An 11694-nucleotide genomic window follows, 5' to 3' on the forward strand; every position below is an offset into this window, starting at 1 on the left:
GTGAAGCTATAAATTGTGTTTTGATTCGACCGTGACCCAACGACCACATCTTAATTTGTGAACACTAAGCGGACTCGCATCAAAAAATGGCGCCGTTGCCGGGGATGGTGTTTATTTGATTTAGATTTCTTTTTATTGTTATTAGTTGTGTCTTTCTTCGCCTTGGGGAAGTAAACTCCTCAAGGTTTGTTCTAATTGTTTTCGAGTTGTTTGATATTTTGCATGTCTAGAAGGTTACAAGGTGATTTGCTACCTTTTGACCGTGAAATCGAAAGAACCTTGACGAACAATAGGAGACTTGTTAGGAGGAATTTAAGAGGTATTAGTGAAGTTGTTCAACCCACTAGTGAGTTTGTCAATCCTTTCACAATAGAAGGAGAAGAGAACCCATTACACAATACCCCACAAAATCCACCTACAATGCCTAAATTCTCATCACACTCCGTACCCACCGAGGAGAATCTACCAAATGGTACTCCTACACCGCAACATCTAACCGGAAATTTTATTGCCAAGTCCGCCTTCATCCAATTAGTTGAGAGGAGCGAATTTGGGGGGATGCCTAGTGAAGACCCTCATTCTCATATGGAAACCTTTTGCGACTATTGTGATGCAATCTCTCAAACCGGCGTGACTCAAGACCAAATTAGATGGGTCTTATTTCCTTTTTCTCTAATCGGCACCGCGAAGCAATGGTTGAAGGGCCTTGATAAGGCCACCCTCGGAATAGATTCTTGGAAGAAGTTGGCTCTAGCTTTCTACAAAAAATTCTACCCACCGGAAAAGACTAACATGCTAAGAGCTCAAATTATGGATTTTAAGCAAAGGGATGAAGAGTCTTTGTATGAAGCTTGGGAGCGTTTTAAGGGAATTTGTCACTCATGTCCTCACCATGGACTTAGCGAATGGTTTTTGATACAACAATTTTGGAATGGTTTATATGAAGATTCCAGGAACATTCTCAATATGGGATCAAATGGAATGTTCACCGAAGTTGATGACAATAAAACATGGAACAAGATTGAGGAAATGGCGGTCCATAACTCACAATATAGTAGACCTCGCAAGGCTACTAGAGGAGGAAAGCATGAAGTGGACTCCGTTACTCAATTGGGTGCTCAACTTAGTGCTCACATTGACACAATCAACTTGAAGATTGAACAAGCTATGGCTAGACTTGAGGAAAACTCAAAATCATCAAAGCATCATGTTAATGCCATGACGGCATCCTCATCAATCCCAAGTGGGATATGTGAGAATTGTGGAACTTTGGGACATGACCAAGGTGAATGTAGGGGAACAAATGAACAAGTGAATGCTTTCCAAGCATACAAGAGTGGTACCCCTTGTTCCAACTTTTACAATGAAAACACCAAATTCCATCCAAATCTCTCATACAAAAGCCAAAATGTTCAAAACCCTCAAACAACATACACTCCACCACCCATGAGAAACCAAAATCAAAGACCCTTTTACAATCAAAACCAAGGTTACCAAAATCAAAATCCATACAATCACCAAAATGACCAAGGCTTTGATGTCCAAAAAGCGGTCCTCCAAATACAAAAGAATCAACAAGAATTTTTCACTCAAATGCAAAAAGATAGCCAAGCAAAGGAAACCACCATCAACAACATTCTAGCTCACACCAAGATGTTGGAAACCCAATTGACTCAACTAGCATCTTCAAGCTCACAAAGACAAAAGGGGCAATTACCACCTCAAAGTAATCCCCCTAGACATGAAACGGTTAGTGCCATTCACTTGAGAAGTGGTACAAGGTATGAAGCACCAAAGAAGCAAGTTGAGGATGAAGTTGTGGAAGCTAGTGAAAAGGAAGAAATTGTGCAAAACTCCAAAGATGGAGAATCATCAAAAGAAGAAAGTTCAAAGAAAAATGAAGACAAGGCCAAGGAGAAGGAGCCCATTGTGATTAGACTCCCTTTTCCAAGTCGTCAAGCCAAGCCCAAATTTGATGATCAACTTGGAAAGTTCATGGAAATTGTGAAGAATTTGGAAGTCTCGATTCCTTTCACGGAATTAATCAATCACGTGCCGGCCTATACAAAATACATGAAAGATATCCTCACAAAGAAGAAGTCGATCTGGAAGCTTGAGACTATCGCCTTCACCAAGGTGAGTAGTGCAATACTTCAAGGGAGTTCACCTCCAAAGTTAAAGGATCCGGGAAGCTTCTCAATACCGTGTACCATTGGCGACACGACGATCAACAAAGCCTTATATGATCTAGGGGCTAGTGTGAGTGTCATGCCGTACTCGGTGAGTAAAAGGTTGGGGATGGGAGAGCTTAAATGCACCAACATCACACTCCAAATGGCCGATAGATCGACGAAGACGCCATTAGGGATATGGGAAGATGTCCCCGTGCGAATTGGGAAGTTTTTCATCCCGGTGGACTTTGTCATTGTTGATATGGAGGAAGATTCCAACATTCCAATCATCCTAGGAAGACCTTTCCTACACACCGCGGGTGCGGTGATTGATGTGAAACATGGTGAGCTCACTCTAGAAATGGGAGATGAAAGCATTACTTTTAATCTTGACAAGACTATGAGAGCTCCTCGTTTGCATGAACCATGTTTCATGATTGATCATTATAGCCGAAAGGATGAAAGGATGAAAGGAAGAAATCGGAACTCCAATGGAAGAAGAAAATTGAAGATGCTCCATTCAAAGAGCAACTGAATTGTGACAAGGAGAGCTTGCAAAGCTCATCAAAATCAATCAAGGAAGAAGTGGATGGCCTCATTGGCCAAGAGAAGAAATTGGGAGAGTTGTCTCCATCTAAGCAAGAGATTTTCAATGATCAACTTAATGAAGTTTGTGGTCTTTGGGACGACGAATTTGAAGGGATTTTTAATCCCTACATTGGTAATGCCATCGATCAAGACCAACAACAAAGGCCAAGGTCTATTGAAGACCTCTACCATGATAATGAACAAGCCTTCGATTACTTCTTCTAGGTGTTGAGCAACATCAACAACACCTTGAACATGCCCCCTTGACATCTCATCAAGAATGAGAGTTTGGTGGAGTCCTCCCTAAACCACCACTTGTAAATACTTCTAACTCCCTAACTTACATTTCAATTCTTGTATTGCATTCTTGTCATCTTTGGATTTTTATTTACTTTGATCAAGATAATTGTCATGTTTGAGAGAAGTGAGGGAGGGACTAACAATTTCAATTGATGTGTAGTGCTTTAGCTTAGTGTGGGAATGACAATTGCCTAGGCTATCCATGCCTAGTAGTGCCCCCACAATGACGAACACAAGACTTGAAGAAAGAATAGAAGAATGGAAAGGGAAATGCAATGTGCATGGATGGAACTGAATCCGTGTACACAGGGGAAGAATCCGAGCGGATTCCAGAGAATCCGCCCGTCTTCAGCAATCCGAGCGTATTGCAGAAAATCCGCCCGTTCTGAACTGAGCTGAATTTTGAAAAATTCTTGACTGTAACTGAATCCGGGCGTCCTGAGCAGCAATCCGCCTGTCTTGAAAGAAAGACGTCCGTCTTTGCAGCTGAGGAAAACAAGCAAAATTTTCTGGACTGAAATCCGTCCGTCTTCAAGCAAATCCGCCCGTCCCGTGTCAAGCAAATCCGAGCGTCTTCTTCAGAATCCGCCCGTCTTTAGGCAAGTTTTGTAAAGCCCAGAAAGAGCAGAATCCGCACGGATTAGGCAGAATCCGCACGCATTGCCCCTGCAGATTCGAAAATTTCGGTCTCTTTAAAACCCCTCCCACCTTCATTCATTCATTCATTCATAAACACTACCCACAACATCAAAACCCTCATCCTCTCCATCACAAAAACAAAAACCCTCAACAACATTCACCAAAAACAAATCAAATCATCCTTCCAACAACAAATCAATCACTCCTTCTTCAATAAAAATCAAAACCAAGCACAAAATCTTCAACCTTTGAGTTGACTTTTGATTTCATAAAGGCGAAGCCTTTCACCTTCAAATCGATTTGGGTATACTACAAATTGAAGATTTTTCATTCTCTTCTTGGTTAGTTCATCAATGGCAAGGACTAAGGGAGCAACAAAGGCAACAAAGGCCCCAAAGGCTAAGGCACTCTCACAAAGGCAAAAGGCTCTTCAAACAAAGAAAGCATTGGCTATGGTGGTAGCAACACCAAACTTGGAAGTGCAACAACAACAACAACCTTCTATGGGAGCAACAACACCTTCTACTCCGGTAATTGATCAACTTTTGCATTATCCGGAGGTAACTTTTATTTCCGATACCCATAGAAATACCTTTGTCAAGTTTGCTATGAAGTCATTACAATCCACCAAATTTATATGTGAAGATACCTTAGAAAAATTGGGTGTTCTTGAGCAAACTAGAGCCTTTTTCAATGCCATGGGGTTGAAGAAATTGTTTGAAACAAAGGAATTGACATACCCCTCCCTTACCTTGGAATTTTTGAGTTCCTTGAAAGTCACCAAAGTTGAGAATAGGGAGAATATCGAGTTTCGTCTAGCTAATGTTATTAGACGCATTACCTTTAGGGAATTGAGTGAAATTTTGGGTCTTAGTGATGAACCGCGTTATTTCAAGAATTATGGAAAGTATGACCCCGAACCTCTTTGGGAGGCAATCTCCGGGAAGAAATTTGAGGATTTTCATGCGAGTCGTGCTCTTTTGGTCCACCATCCGGGCATAAGAGTATGGCACAAGGTCGTGGGAAACACCATAATTGCTAGGAAAGATACCAACCATTTCACAAAACTTGATTTTATTCTCCTTGAATCGGCTTTGAACATCGGAAGAGTACACACCAAGCCTTACAATTCTTTGAGGCTCTTGGTAGATAGATGGCTCAACATTGATTGTGGGAAGAAGGGCACAACCGTTATTGTCAATGGCGGCCTAGTCACTATCCTAGCCAAGCACTTTGATCCTAACTTCAATAAGGATAACAAGTACAAAGCAAAGGAGGGTGGCCATCTTGTTGATATGCATACTATGATACATAAGTTCAAGTGGGTTGCCCATAACCCCCTTAACACTAAGTATGGATGGCTCACTAGTGAAGCTAGATCGTTCACCTTGCCTTCAAAGATTTGTCGTCTAAGCGTCCACCGGACCAATTATCTACTTCCCCTTTCTAAAGAGGCCGAGTATATTATTCAACAACAAAAGGATGATCTTGAAATGCCCTCCTCTTCCATTGTCATACCACCTTACCCCTTTGAGTATGAAGAGTTCAAGCCGGAAGGAGTTGAAGCTAGGAAAGATTATGTGACTCTTCTCATGCAAGCAATGCACAAGCAAGCCTTTGAAGGTCGGAAAAATGCCTACTTGGCTCAATATCCACCCCTCCTACACTTAGCTAGGCAAGGACTACTTGATCCATCTTGTCCTTTGCCTAGTTGGGCGGATAGAGAAGTCCTATTTCCGGGTGCATCTAGGGTCGTTTTGGGTGACAATGAGGTTGTTGGTAATGATGAAGAAGTTGATGATAACATTGAGGAAGAAGCAAGTGAAGAAGAAAAGGATGGTGAAGATGATGATGAGAAAGATGAGGAAGAAAGTGAAGAAGCAAATGACAAGGGAAGTGGCAATGTGACCACTTCTAATGAGGAAAGTGATGGTGATAGCATGATGGAAGATTAGCAAGCCCTGGAGATTCCTACCCTCTCATGGTTTGTCTATTTCTCTCTTTGTTTTAAATATAATTTTGATCATTGTTGTAGTAGTCCTAGCACCATTAGAGGACTCACACCTCAGTACCATTGAGGTGTTCTCATTTTATTGTTCCCATTTTCAAAATCCAAAATGACAAATTAGTTTCATGCATAGCATAGTATGTGCATGAACTACACCCATCCTTGGACATTAGCAATAGTGTCTCACTCGGTTTGGGGAAGTTAATGCATACACAACGGGAGGTAATCTAAATTATCCTCTCCGTCATAACAAAAACCATGCATCATGTAGTGTAGCTTAGAGTAGATTGCATTTAGTGTAGAAATCATGCATCATCTTTGCATAATTTCCATCACTTTGGCCATTGAGGACAATGCCCATATTAGTGTGGGGATGGGAATTCTAACATTTAACTCTTATTCAAAAATCCAAAAAAATTGAAAAATCTTAAAAATCATAAAAATTTGAAAATTGAAAACCCAAAAACATGTTTATTTCCTTTTGTAGTCTTGTATATATTGTCTTGTATATATTGTGTTTGTTCTATCCTTGTTCACATTGACCGACTACGCCACATCCGAGACATGAGGATATTGAAGACCGCATGGTATGATCTTTCCAATCTCCTTGTTCCTCTTTATGTTAATGACTATGTGGCTTTATTTTGATTGATGCGGTATAACAATGTGAACTTAGGACTTGCATTTAGTTTATATGTCATATTAGTTGATAGAATCACTTGCATTAGGATGTTTATATTAGTTGCATCATGGCATGTAGTTGCATGTTAGAAATGTTTTGAAAAATGCCTAATTTGGAACTTTGACAAGAGCAACTAAGCCATTACAAATACTTGTTCAACTTAAGACTTTGCCTACTAGAATGGTTGTAAAACACCCTAGATAGTGTCATACTAGTGTCTTTTGACCCATGACCCAAGGCCTAGTCAAGGGTTTGCATGTGAGTCACCTATCCAACCCCGTGATGCGATGTGGACTTGGTTAACTTGTCTAGGTGACCTTGTTTGACCTTGTGGTAAGGCAACCCAAAAATATTTTCTATCAATAAGTTTGAAGTGCTCATTTCAAAGAAATTTTGTCATGTGGAAGTAATTTAATGCCAAGGAAACCTCAAATATTATGAATTGTTGAATGTTGAGAAATTTTAAGTTGTTTTGATGGAGGCGTACCACTTCGATGTGCTTTGGTGCGGGATCCATTGAATTGGGCCCCCATACGGTTGTGAATTCGGCCGCCCAGAGACAGAGTGACTATCACCCCGAAAAGCTATTGTCTAGAGGTTAACCGGTTGCCTAATAAGCGATTGGCGAAAGCAAAGGACACTAGCCCGGAAGGGACAAACCCCATCTTAAATTTTTGAAATGTGAAAGTCAAATGAGGTCAATTTTTGAATACTAGTCATATCCACCCGTTGTGTATAAAGATTTGAGCATTTCATTCCCAAAAAGCCTTTTGTCAAGCCACTTGGTCGAGTTTGGGACGATCCATGACCTTTACTTTTGTAGAGAATTCGAGACTTGTCATGTCATATGCTACTAGCATCATAGGGATCATCATTCCACCACCATCCGATCGCTCTTGACGAAAGCATTTGGAAATTGAGGACGAAAGTAGTCTAGTTTAACACCATTTGGAGGTGATTTAGTGCCATCCTCTTAGACTTAGTAATTTGTTGAACTAGTATTTGTGAAGGATTACATGCTCTTAAATTTGTTCCTCTTTAGTGCCTCCGCCACTTGATGAGGGAGTGGCTATTCTTTTTGTAGATGCATCCATTATGTGATTTTGTGTGCTAAATGTTTGGATGTGTCGCCATTTTGGCAAGACCCACATTGCCTTGCAAGAAGGCATCCTACCTCATGGTTGTCTTGTTGTGAGTTGAAGGGGCGGAGTGAGACCCGCTAATTGTCTCATATCGGCTATATTATTAGGATAGGTTAGTATTGGTCCTAGTCTTTGTCACCTCTTTACTCGGGACGAGCAAAGGTTCGGTTTGGGGATATTTGATGTGACCATAATTAGCGCATATTTAGCCCCCGAATTAGCCTTCTTCCCATGCTTTTTAGTGCATATTTGAGTCATTTCTTATCTTTAGTTCTTTGTTTTGCATATTCTTTGAGATTTTGATCCCTTGTAGGAAAGGAGTAAGAATCTTGCATTTTCATGGCAAAACGAGACTAAATTGATCGTATTCAATGACCAAGCATCAAGGAGAGACAAGACTAGAAGGCCTTTGTACATATTATAGTAGAAGAGCAATGTTGAGAAAGGATCCTTGAGTCCCCAAGGAAATCCCCAAGGAATTTATGAAGAAAAGGGAGGAAAAGAAGAAGATATGTTGCTGAGTGAAAATCCGAGCGGATTGTCACCAATCCGTCCGTCCCGCAGCTGCACAATCCGTGCGGCTTTGCACGAATCCGCTCGGATTTCACCTCCACAATCCGACCGGATTCCCTTGAATCCGCTCGGGTTCCAACGCCAGATTCCGCCCGTCCCGACCTTATTCCGCCCGGATTCCAGCACAGCACGGTTTCCTCTTCTCCAAGCTACAAAGAAAGAAGCCCTTCTCTCGAAAAATACCGGGTCCTCCTTGCTCAAATCTAAAAAGTGTAACTACTAGTTTAGCCCTTAGTTAACCCTAATGCATCCTCCCTAATTTCCACTATAAATACCCCATTAGTCTAATTAGAGGGCATGTTCTTCTTATCAATAATTAGTGTAGTTAATATCAATCAAATCTCTCTTTAATATTGTAATCAAGTATTAATCAAGTTTTAATCCAAGTTTTAGTTCTTTAATCTCTCTCTTGTTCATCCTTTATTTTGGGTAATTGAAGATTATTTGGGTTATTATTGGGAGATTGACAACCTCTCAATCAAGCATTCAAGTACTTCTTTTATCTTTGCTTTATTATTGGAATCATTAGTAGGTATAATCGCTTAATCCCTTTTTAATTATTGTTAATTACTTTCATTTATTCATCATGTTTCATATTGTTGGTATGATTGACAACCTTGCTAGCATGATCAACATGATAATGAGTGAGTAGTCTCTTAGCTAGGGTTAAATGGGTGATTAGGGGAAATCAACATGGGGAATGATTCATGCTTAAATTAATATGCTTTCATGTTTTATTTGCTTGCTTGTTTTGATCTCAACTCATGCACATGTTATATTTGATGAAATGCTAAGCCTATGAATCCTTGCATTTACTATCATCTTTTATCTTTTCAATGAGACTTGTAAGACATAACCCAACTCGAGTCTCATTAGACCATGCATGTTGTTGAGTAGGGAAGATTAAGTCGACTTGTAGGTGTTGTACAATCTAATCGATTCGGCTCCGGGACCCAAACTTTCCTAGGATTGTAAGATATAACCCAACTCAATCCATCACAACAATAATTGCTTGCTTATAATTTGAGAACATGTTTGTATGATCATATCCCATGATTCCCCTATGATCCCATGACACCCTAGTGCCTTTAATCAATTGTTTACACCCCTTTAATTCATCTTGCTTGTTTATTTTCATTGCTATTTTAGTTTAATGACCTTCTACATCAACGCAATTTGTGACACCCCTTAGACACCACTAGTTGCAATAGAAATCTCATTTCAACTCCCGTCCCTTGGGATCCGACCTTTACTTGCCTCTTTACTAATTGTAGAGTTGTTTGTGAAGCTATAAATTGTGTTTTGATTCGACCGTGACCCAACGACCACATCTTAATTTGTGAACACTAAGCGGACTCGCATCACCTTGACTTTGGATAAGGAGTGTAGAATCCTATCTACAATGAGCTCTTTGGGGATTTCAACCTTTTGAATCTTCAAAGTCTCGACTAGCTCCATTAATTTGAGCACGTGAGGGCTAACCTTTTGGCCCTCTTTAAAGTCGAGATCAAAGAATGCCGCGGCCGCCTCATATTGGACGATCCTCGGAGTTTGTGAAAACATTGTCACAAGCTTGGAATAGATTTAATTAGCGGTGCCCATTTTAAAGGCTCTCCTTTGGAGATCCGCCTCCATCGCAAAGATCAACACATTTTTCATTGCGGCGGACTCCTTGTGGTAAGCCTCAAATGTTTCCCTAGTAGCGGCACTCGACCTAGCATTAGGTTCGGGTGGAGAGGCCTCGGTGAGGTAACAAAGCTTGTCGTCACCTTGGGCGGCTAATTTGAGTTGGGCATCCCAATCAGAGAAATTTGACCCATTCTTTTCAAGTTTACAACGATCCAGGAAGAATCGGAGCCATGAAGTATTAGTGAGAGGTGTGGCGTTGGTGTTTGGAGTGGCCATTTGTTATGAGAAATAGATGCGATCTACAAAATGAGAATTGAAGGAATAAAACATATGTCGTTTTCAAAATAATAATAACACTCGTAAAAATTTAATTTAAACAAGCTTTATTGCATTTATCTAGTGACCTCTACCCAACTTTGATAAATGATTCCAAGACCCAAATTCATATTAACTTAGGCATCGGTAAAGCCGAAAACAACCCTTATCAATATAACTCGGTGGATTAACCTTTTAATCGATTCTACTTTTAGAACTCTTGGTCGAGAAATTTACATTAAAAATTTATCTTTAGCCCGAAACACATCCGGCAACCGTCGAGAATACTTTCGTTGAGTTCAACCCAAATTTCGAATAAATGTGTCCATGATCCAAATTTACATCAACTTGGGCATCGGTAAAGCCGAAAACAACCCTCATCTTTATAAATTCGGTGGGTAGACATTTATCACCCACTTCCCCTACGTAACAAGATTTGTACCCCGGTAAAGCCGAGTGCACTCCCTCACGAAATAGGTTTTCATGGTTTCTACTTTTTGGTAAAGCTATGTCTCAATTGTTTATTTTAGCGAGAGGTCATGTCAATTTATTATCTATCACGTTTTAAGTGAACTAAAGCGGTGAACTACGATAATTATAATTGACATGGTCGATAAACTCGATTAAAATGATGATGCATGTTTTAGTTATGGCGATTTAGCGATGCATGCGACATATAAATAAAATGCAAAGCATAAATTAAATCCTAGTATGGCCTTCCTAAAATAGTATATCTAATAAACTATTACAAATTCGGAAACCAACTCCATTGGTCCCTTGAACTTCGGTTTTGGCACGCATCTCGAGGTAACAGCGTCTTTAATGGATCGCCTTCTTGAGTGGCACCGTCTTCAAGGTACTCCGAAATAAATAAATTACATAACAAATTACATAATTTCCTATTATACATTTGTAATTAAAATAAAATAAATCTATTAAATTACAAAACGGTGATACGAGATCACAATAAATTACAACCGAATTGATATTCCCATATATTTCGGGTAATACCAATTAAAAACTAAGGCCATACTAAGTAAAATTACATAATTCAAAAATTACATAAAATAAAATTATGACAATCATAAATAAAATGCAGCATTATAATATGTATGAACATGCCTAATTTTATGCTAAATCGCCTTTGAGGAGCCAATATCGTATATTAATCGGTTTTTACGGATTTGCGTGATTCAACCTTTTAAAATCACAATAAATTACATAAAATTACATAAAATCACATTTATGTATTAGTTAATTACCCTAACCATCTTAGGACTCAAAATTAGTCTCCACTAACATATTGACAATAATTAACTTATATTTCTTAAAATTGTTCATAAATGGACTCAAAAATTACAATAAAATGCTATAAACTTCAAATAAATCACAAAAATTTCAAATAAATTAAAAATTTGAAATTTAAACTCATGAACATTCTGGAAAAATACCATGACACTCATAATGTTCAAAAACTTAGGTCAAAATTTCGAAATATATCGGGAAAAACAATGTTGCGGTTTATCGGATTTGTCAATTATAAACATAAAAACATGAGAAAAATTATATTTATCAACTTTTCAATTTTAGATCTGAAATATATGATAAAATGCAACATGTGACATTTTTCCTTAGTCATGAAGTATG

General features: G+C 39.2%; 1 non-coding gene across 1 annotated transcript; it reads right to left on the bottom strand.

The window, feature by feature from the left end:
- Positions 1-792: 792 nt before the first annotated feature.
- LOC141593695 (small nucleolar RNA R71) lies at positions 793-899 on the bottom strand. The gene has a single exon (XR_012521765.1). It is a non-coding gene; the product is annotated as a small nucleolar RNA R71 (small nucleolar RNA).
- Between the last annotated feature and the right edge of the window lie 10795 nt (positions 900-11694).

This window comes from Silene latifolia, chromosome 7 (genome assembly GCF_048544455.1).
Source record: "Silene latifolia isolate original U9 population chromosome 7, ASM4854445v1, whole genome shotgun sequence".
Classification (NCBI taxonomy): Eukaryota; Viridiplantae; Streptophyta; class Magnoliopsida; order Caryophyllales; family Caryophyllaceae; genus Silene; species Silene latifolia.